This window comes from Mandrillus leucophaeus, unplaced genomic scaffold (assembly GCF_000951045.1).
Source record: "Mandrillus leucophaeus isolate KB7577 unplaced genomic scaffold, Mleu.le_1.0 Scaffold347, whole genome shotgun sequence".
In the NCBI taxonomy this organism is placed as follows: domain Eukaryota; kingdom Metazoa; phylum Chordata; class Mammalia; order Primates; family Cercopithecidae; genus Mandrillus; species Mandrillus leucophaeus.
This window is the reverse complement of record NW_012103665.1, coordinates 47,529-57,676: the sequence shown is the minus strand read 5'-3', so window position 1 is coordinate 57,676 and position 10,148 is coordinate 47,529. Positions and strand designations below refer to the sequence as shown.

The 10,148-nt window shown below is 36.0% G+C and overlaps 1 long non-coding RNA gene across 1 annotated transcript in view; it reads right to left on the bottom strand.

Moving 5' to 3' along the window:
• Window positions 1-7,263: 7,263 nt before the first annotated feature.
• The window catches only part of LOC105546011, a 32,452-nt gene continuing 29,567 nt past the window's right edge, over window positions 7,264-10,148 (bottom strand). Inside the window, exon 3 of the long non-coding RNA XR_001007031.1 lies at window positions 7,264-7,619. This is a non-coding gene — a long non-coding RNA (uncharacterized LOC105546011). The remainder of the gene's footprint in view (window positions 7,620-10,148) is intronic.

Sequence of the window (10,148 nt, the reverse complement as noted above, 5' to 3'; positions counted from 1 at the left end):
ATTTCTGTATTTCTAATTTGAGAGAATATTTCTGTCAGTCAGTGATTCAGGATATTGTATTTAATTAGCTGTTAAACATTTATTACAATTTTTGATTTTGTTTTTATTAAAATAGTTTAGCAAACATGATTCATTGAAAATAATATTCTCATCCCATGTTAAAAATAGTTTTCTACTTTTATTTTTTATACTCTTTTTACCTTATATTCACCAAAAAAAAGTAGAAGTGAATGTATCCCCCCAAAATTCATTTCTACCTGGGCTCTATGAATGTGACTTTATTTGAAAATAGAACATTTTCAAATATAATAAAGTTAAGATGAATTTACACTGCATTGCTAAAGATCTGAAATCCAGTATGACTGACATTCTTACAAGAGGGAAATTTGGAGACAGACACAGGCACACAGGAGAGATGCGTGTATAGATGGAGACAGGTTGGAGTTAGGTTGCCACTGGCAAGAGTACCAAAGATTGCTGGCAACTATTAAAAACTAGGGAAGAAGCATGAGTTAGATTTTCCCTCAGAGCCCTCAGAAGGAGCCATTCCTATTCACACCTTCATTTCAAATGTTCCGACTCCAGAACCGCAAGAGAATGAGTATCTGCTCTTTGAAGTCATCAGGCTTGTGGTCATTTGTTACAGCAGTCCAAGGAAATATATACAGAATAAAATACAGTACCAGATCTGTTCTCATCCACTGGCAAACATTTTTTGGAATATTAATTCTGGAAATGAAGAGTTGATTGCCACTTTTTTTTTTTTTTTGAGACGGAGTCTCGCTCTTGTCACCTAGGCTGGAGTGCAATGGCACAATCTTGGCTCACTGCAACCTCTGCCTCCTGGGTTCAAGTTATTCTCTTGCCTCAGCCTCCCGCGTAGCTGGGATTACAGGCATGCACCACCATGCCTGGCTAATTTTTGTATTTTTAGTAGAGACAGGGTTTCACCATGTTGGCCAGGATGGTCTCGAACTCCTGACCTCTGGTGATCCACCCTCCTTCGGCCTCCTAAAGTGCTGGGATTACAGGTGTGAGCCACCGCGCCCAGCCGATTGCCACTTTTGGAGTAGCAAGAGTCGGTCTTTATTAGCAAGTATCTCTATCTGCCAGTTTGGGTTCGAATTGACAATGGACCGGATGCTTTTATTACCAGTATTTCAACCTCCAGATGATCTGGATAATAGTTCTCAAGTAACTCTCACAGTAGCCTAAGCTTACTTAAACTCTAAAATGCAAGAATAGAAATAGACTCAGGATGCCAAAAAGTCATATATTTATCTGATTTAAACTCATCAAACTGAAATTTAAAATAAAAATTATCTTGAAAACCTGCTACATAGCAAACACTGTGTTAGATTCTGGGAATACAACATTGAATAAGACAATTTCCCTGACTTCAAGGAATTCAAAGTATGACTGTAATGTACAATGAAATATACAATGAAAAGGGAAACATGAGGCTACAGAAATAAAATGAGACATATCATGTTCAGCTATATGCTGAAGGCATTTGCAAGTCATTGAGGAGTTTGAAGTTGGGAAACAACAGGATAAAATTTGTTGTTTAGGAAACAGCACGGGGTAGAGTGGAGAGCAGTTTGGGCAGATACAAGCCTGGAATGAGTGGGAGATCAGCTAGGCCATTATAGCTGACATTCTGAGAAAAAGGTGAGGTGGCTTCATAGAGAGAGTTAGCAGTGAAAAAGTGAAAGTGAAAAAATGGATGGATTAAAAGGATGTTTAAATGGTTAATCAGCAAAGTTTAGGGATTTAATTGGGGGTAGAGATGGGAAGGAAAGCGAGTGGGGATGGAAAGGCAGATTCCAGCTAGTGGAAGTTAGTGGCGTCACGGTGCATGCAGTTTTCTCCAGGTAAGAGGCCCAAGATGAAGGGCAGGGTCCAGGTACACAACGGAGAGGCAGGAACAATGGGCTGCATTCAAGGAAACAGATTTTCTGTCATTTACCTTCAAGTTATTTATATACCCACCCACTCACAAACAGTCTTTTTTATTCTTTCAAATGAATTAGCCTACTTCTCTCTATTTATGAACAGCATTTGGTTGATTTGGCTCATTATTTAACTAAACTAAGTTCAGTCAACTTTCAAAAATAGCAAAAACAGGCCAAAGTGGGAGGATCACTTGAGGCCAGGAGTTTGAGACCAGCCTAGGCAATATAATGAGACCCCTGTTTCTACAAAAACAAAACAACAACAACAAAAAGTATCCATGCCTGGTGGCATGCATTTGTAATCCCAAATTATAAAGGCTGAGGACAGATGATGGCTTGAGCTCAAGTGTTCAAGGCTGCAGTGAGCTATGCTCTCACCACTGCATTCCAGCCTGGGTGACAGAGAGAAACCCTGTCTCAAAAAAAAAAAAAGTTTTTTTTTTTGATATTACACAGTTAGATATTTTCAAAACATAATTAAAAAAAAGAAAAGAAATAATTTGATGTAATTTTAAAAGACATAATTTTAAGTAAATTTTAAAAATCTACATGAATATTCCTTGCTGTCATTAGATGGTAAGCATTTAACTGAACTTTGCAGGTGATGGCAGAAACACAGGCTAATAATAAACATGATGGCTTGAAGTAGTAACTCAGTTGATTACTTTAAGATATATTAAAGTTAAGTATGATAAATTTATTTAAATTAAAAGACATATTTAATTTCGTGGACATACTAAGTAAATAAAAAGTACAAACATTGTTCCAGAAATAAAACTGCAACCTTTAATGATCTGACCCGAGGCCTCAACCTGGCTCTCAGTTCTAAAGTCTTTTCGTTCTAAGTGTTTGCTCTAACACTGGATTCATGTGTGTTTTACTCCAAATCCAGATCCCAGGGTGCAATGAGAAGATAAATTGCATATAATCAAAAGGGAAAATACCAAAAACTATGACTAAATTAGAAAAACAACTGGCACGGAAGAGCGTTAGTCAGAACTACTAGTTTTCTAGAAGGTTTTTCTTTTTTTTTTTTAAATTCAAAAACTGAAGTACAGACAGGCGTATTCTGTGTCCTGTGAAGCTGTGAGGCAATTTTAAAGGCCATTCTTTCAGTAGCATCAACATTGGTAACCTCAATGTAACCACATGCTCTGCACAATGAATACTTCAAATTTTCCAAGACAAGTCTGCAGAAAACAGGAAATGGATTCTGCACTCTGCAATTTTTTATTTCTAAGGTTACATTCTTTTAACTTTTCAGACTGTTACTACAGTCTATATCATGTACTGAGTGTTTCCTAGAAAACTAATAAAGTTGAGATCATCTGAATTACTTTTCTATTTTTCTGTTTTTTTGCACACTGGTATGAATCATACTTCTCTAAGCAAATATGTTCCTTAATGTATTACTTTTCTTACTTTGAAAACTCTAAAACTACCTACTCTAATTTATAGTATCACAGAACTTTACTCTGTGTTTATTATACATTTATCCCAATCCTATCACTTTTATTCTACACACAACCCTCATCAGATTGTCACTGTCTTTCTTATCATCTGTGTGGGCATTAGTCATGAGAAGACTGGAAGCTTCTTGGCGTACAAATATCCCAATATTCATAATTATATCGGCTAGATTCCAGCACCATACATGAGATAGGTATTTTATCTGTTGTTTGAAATTGACAGAGCCTTATAAAGCCTTATAAAACCATGACAACACAGTGTCATTAACTATAGTCACCATGCGTACATTACATCACACATATTTTGGCTTGGCACTCTACATGACAATATTTATGAATCATTATGAAGTGCAAGACACAATACAAAGTGTATATTCAATCTTACACAGAGCATTTGGGGACATCTATGTTGCAAAATTTAGAGTTCTATTTATTTGGATTTGAGAATGATAATGTGACATGTATGCCGTTTTAAAGTCACACCTGTTCCAGCACTGGACAGCACCACGTTTTGCCTCCCATATTTCCAGATCAGGTTTTGCCACCAAATGAGTTCAAGTTGTGTCAAGTTTTGCTGCGTAATACAATAATTAAAAATCTTCTAGTTTTAAGAGCTAGTATTTTGGTTTTATTGTTGTTGTTGCTGTTGTTTCAGGATTTTTGTGGAACACACTGTCAGACAAACAGTGATCCAAACAAAGAAGGAAGAGATAGGCATTTCAGGAAAATGACATAAAGCATAAGAAAATAGAGATGAGGGGGGGGGAAAAAAAAAAGAAATACTTCAGAAAAGACATGTAACCCAGAGAGCTGGGAGTATAGATCTTGGGAAGGGGTCAAGTGCATTACAGCTGGAGCAAGGCATCAAGGTTGAATTATAGGAGATATATGTTTTGCTCCTATTTTTTTCCGGCTTTATTGAGATATAATTGACAAAAGTTGTATATGTTTAAGGTATACAACATAATGAGTTAATATGTTTATGTGTTGTGAAGTGATTACCACAATCAAGCTAATTAAAATGCCCATCACTTCACATAGTTACTGGTTTTTTGTGTGTGGTGAGAACACTTGAGATCTACTCTCAGCAAATTTCAACTATACAACACAGTGTCATTAACTATAGTCACCATGCGTACATTATATCACTCGAACCTATTAATCTTATAACTGGAAGTTTATATCCTTTGGTCAATTTCTCCTCATTTTCCCAACTTCCTAGCCCCTGGCAAACACCATTCTACTCTCTGCCTCTGTGAATTCGACATCTTTAGATTCCACATATAAGTGAGACCATATAGTATTTGTCTTTCTGTGTCTACCTTATTTCACTTAGCATAATATTCTCCAGGTTCACCCATGTTGTCACAAGTGGTAAGATTTCCTCTGTTTCATAGCTAATATTGTACTGTGTATATACCACATTTTCTTCATCTATTCATCTGTTGGCAGATACTTTAGTCTGTTTCCATATCTTGGCTATTATGAATATTACTGCGGTGAACATGGGAGTGTGCAGATATCTCTTCAAGTACTGAGATATTTTCCTTTGCATATATACCAAGAAGTGAGACTGCTGGATCATATGGTAGTTCACTTTTTATTTACTTATTTATTTATTTTTTTTTGAGACGGAGTCTCGCTGTGTCTCCCAGGCTGGAGTGCGGTGGCGCGATCTCCACTCACTGCAAGCTCCGCCTCCCGGGTTCACGCCGTTCTCCTGCCTCAGCCTCCCGAGTAGCTGGGACTACAGGCGCCCGCCACCGTGCCCAGCTAATTTTTGTATTTTTAGTAGAGACGGGGTTTCACCGTGTTAGTCAGGATGGTCTTGATCTCCTGACCTCGTGATCCGCCCATCTCGGCGTCCCAAAGTGCTGGGATTACAGGCGTGAGCCACCGCGCCCGGCCAGAGACCCTCTCTCAAAAAACACAAAAAACATAAAAACTAACATGCTCAATTGGAAAAATTTGAAAAAAAAAAGACAATCATAATTAACAATTGTCAACATTCATATTTAGTGTATAAATTATATACACTAAATGAGATTGTGTACATATCTATCCATATCTACACATATGTACATAACGTAACGTAAACAAAATAAATTTTAGTAATGTTGGTTTATATATTTTATAGCCTATTTTTTCAAACAATATTTATAAAATAATTTTATGCATTAAATAGTGTCTAAAATCATAGACTGTAATGATTATGTAAGATTTTACCCTTTGGTTCTATAATAATATTCTCTTATTGCTCGACATTTAGACTACTATTTTGATACTGTTGCTAACATGATTATCTCTAGCTGATTTCTTAGTATTATTGAGATTAAAGTAGGATTACTGGAATAAAATATCCAAATATTAAAACATTTTTGGTATTTATTGTCAAATTGTTTTTTGGAAAAGTTATAACAGCTTAAATTGTCATTAGAGTAAGTTAAGAATGCAGTGTGAATTTAAGTGCTGTTTCTCCTCTACCTTTTCCTATCTCCTCTTTTTCTGTATCACCATATGACATTTGTCATAGTCCTGTTCTTCAATATCTTTGTTTCATAACCTCTGTTTTAAAGGTTCCCTCTCCCCATTCCATGTTTAGCTCTCCTGTCTTAAGTGCTAAATCTCACATCCATATTTCCAATCTGTCATATCTTTCAAGATCAAGTCCCACTTTTCCAATATGTCTGCTATATATATGTGTGCTTGTCCCTACTGACTCTCATCACATCTACAGTTGAATTTTTAACATTATCTCTGCCCCTAGCCTATCCTAGTAACTCAACTCCGCATGTGTTCAGATTTTCTTTTTCTGTAAGCAATCCCATTGTCACTTGAGCACAAACCCCCCACTCTTTGTCTTTTCCTTTATTTCACAAATGCCGACGGTCATCAAGAATGGTTAAATTTTCATTTGCAATATGAATCCAAGGCATGTCTTACTTTGCATATGGCTGCTTCCATGCTAGAACAGGTCTTTATCACCATGGCAATTTTCTTTTAAATACTGTTCCTGCATTTAGACTTTCCTTCCATTAATCTATTCTACTCAATGCTTGCAAACTAATCTACTCAATTTAACATTTTGAGGGTACCACTGTCTTCATCAGAAGTCTTCAATGTCCCCCTGTTGTCTTTTAAGCAATCCCATGTTGCATAATTTGTCATTTATCCATTTGTCCCACCAGTTAGCCATTCAAAATTTATTGAGTGCCTATATGATTCTTTTTCCTTTGGAGAACTGCCATTCAGCTACTGGAGCTACTTGGCGCTTGCTTAAAAACGGTGTGAAGTGCCTGGGAGTTTATATCCCCTTGAGATTTCCACTAACCACTAAGCTTTTGAAAGATACTGACAAAAGCCCCAGATTCATAGTCTGGATTATAATAGCTCTGAAGCTTAGTTTACACTCGGAAGTTTCCCTGTGGCATCAGGCTAAAGGCTGTTCTTGGGCTTTGCACGGCGATCACACTCTTGCCTGACTTCCTTGTCTTCCTTGCCCTACTTCACTAGTTGCCTTATTTATCTACCCTGGAGTCCTTTGTTAATAAATTATTTTTATGTGAATTCTTCTCTTAGGTTCTGCTTCAGGAAAATCCAAAGAAAACCACTTTTGTTAAGAACCAAAGACATGATCACTACTGCGAATGAACTCACACTGAGTCGAAAAACAGACATGCAAGCCAGCAATTTAAATTTTAACATGCTATCTACCATAATAGTGGGATTTGCAAAGTCCTGTGAGATGAGGAAATAATAAATACCTATCTCAGGTAAAGGAAGTCAGACTGGAAAGTCTTCACCTAAAGTAATGTCTGATCTAAAATTCAGAGTTTTTTTTTTTTTAAGGCAGAAATAATAGGTAAACTAGTTATAACAAATAGTGTGGGAAAAAATTTAATGTTATAAGAACACGAAATTCTTCAGGAACTACAAATAACTCAATTTATTATTATTAGAGAAAATATTTGATACAAGGGGGGAGGGAACTCATTCAAATAGGTGAGTAAGATGGCAGAAATGTGAATTCAAAGCATTCTCTGAGTGTTGTAAAAAGAGCTCATCTAGTTTATCTGTCAAAGATGATAAACAATATGGAGAGCCCAGGAGGGCGATGCCTTCAGTTATAGAGTTGTAGCTGTTGCTCTGGCAGCATTGTGGAAGACTGCATGTGGAAGTTGCAAGTAGGGCTAATCTGGAGAAAGAATAATCAGAAATCAAATACCACGGTGAGCACAAAGGGCTGAGAAGAGAGATAATATGAGATATTAGAAGAAGAAATTGGTGGTAGTTGGTGATTGATTAGGTCTGTGGTAAGATTCTAGGCTTTGGATCACCCTGCGAGTCACCAAATCCAATAGAATTTTTTTTGACTCACTTTATCAAGATAGCAGCATTTTCCTTCCTTCTTCAGCTTCCTGTTCAATTGTTTTGCTAACTTTTGTACATTTTCCAAATTATCCATATTGACAATACATTATTTTTTTATTTGCAAAGTGGAGTAGGTGGTAAAAATGAAATCACAGCATACAGACAACTTACTAAAAATTATTGAGTTAATCAGAAAAAGCATGTTGATAACATACATGTGAAAAATGTCCAACCTCAATCATAACTGTTTAAAAAATGATAATTGAAACAATAAGAATATCATAGTAACAAAAATTTTAGTTATAAAACATTCAATTTTGGCAAAGATAAAGGAAAGAAACATGCTAAAGCACTACCTGTGAGACTATAATAGGTCCAAAATTTGAAGAGCCATTACAAATATCTGGCAAATTAAGACACGCACTTCCTTTCATCCGGCAATGGCACCACTAATAATTTACACTAAGAATCAATCTAGATGAATATATATGAGGATGCTTATTACAGTATTATTTATAATAGCAAAAAAGTCCATTAATATAAACTCATTAGCTACACTAGAAAATGACCATTCCATGGAATATTACGCAGATGTTATAAAGAATGTGTTAATATAAATGTGGTCAATAAATATTGCATTACAAAAAGAAGAGCAGAAATTGAGTTTGTAGAGAATAGTTTCATCACCATATGATGAAGATATATGTACACTGAAAATTTCTGAAAGGATCCATCCCAAACTGCTAACATTATTTACCTATGGGGCTTGAAAATGATGGAGATTTGCTCTTGTCATTTATTTTTTTCCCCAGGAACAACAGTAATTTGGCCATAAAATTAATGAAAAGAAAGGGGCATTAACAAGATCATTGAGGGACAATGTTTAGTTTTTGTATGTTTGTGGAAGGAGGAGATGAGAAATTAAAACTTTATATAATTCTGTTGGAAAAAAATAAAAATAAAATCCTTATAGTCACAACTCTAAGAAAGGAAAGGTACTTACAGATAGGAAAATAGAGGCTAATCCCACATCCTATGTCAAATCAAGGACTACGATTCAGCTCTCCTGACCCTTGCCCCAGTGCACTTTCTATGATCCTAAGCAATAGTATATCTATGCCTAGAAAATCAAGCCAACTGAGGTGGAAAAGATCTCAGCCATTATTTCTGTCTTCTCTGAATATACAGGATTGATTTTGAGTTCATACATAAATAAGAAATGTTGAAGGGTTTTCCATGGAACACTAAAGTTCCACTGTATTCTGAACCAGAATTTCTTAATTCAATACCATTGCTCTAAAAGGATGCTTTCTCAAGCACTGAAAAATATGGTTCCATTTATATCCCTAATTTAAGGGAAGAGACATTTTGAATTGGAGGCAAATAATCTATGTTGTAACACTTCAAAGCTAGGTCAGGAAGCTTATGCCAAATGCCTTATGTGTGCTTGTGATTTCTGTATTCTGACCATGAATGTATTTCACACTTAAGCTGACATGTCTCCAATAATTTTCTTCCTGAGTATGGTATAAATGAAATATTAGCACATATTATCTCAGCACCCCACCAACTGATCAGTTTATTGCTATAAAGTGCAAATGCCCAATCATATAAAATTCCAAGCATTGCTCTGCTGAAAATGAGAAGGCATCACTAAAATGTGAGTGGAAAGAATATTATGTGCTTCCCTTTTCTATACGTTAGATTGCTTCACATTGAAAAAGTAAATTCACTCTGGGAGGCCGAGGCAGGCGGATCACAAGGTCAAGAGATAGAGACCATCTTGGCCAACATGGTGAAACCCTGTCTCTACTAAAAATACAAAAATTAGCTGGGTGTGGTGACATACGCCTGTAGTCCCAGCTACTCAGGAGGCTGAGGCAGGAGAATCGTTTGAACCCGGGAAGCAGAGGTTGCAGTGAGCTGAGATCATAAATAGGCTGCACTCCAGCCTGGCGATGGAAAGACCCTCTGTCTCAAAAAAATTAAAAAAACAAAAAACAAAAAACAAAAAATAAGTTAAATAATATACTAACCAAAAACTTGTAAATTACTTTATCCATCTACTTTTAGGAAATTACAAAGAACAAATTTCATTATTTTAGCATAACAGGGATGGATTTTCTTTTGTAATTTTCAATATATTAACAATACATTTTTTTCCCCTAGTGTTGTTTAGGATACTTCCTGCAATGCTTCATTCAAGTTATCAGTGATTTTTACTATGTATTGTAAATGATACATGGCCACCATATATAAATATTTGCTGAGTTCAAGATTACTAAGTTAAGAAACTGGGGTAAATACAGGAGGTGGAGCTTGCAGTGAGGCAAGATCGAGCCACTGCACTCCA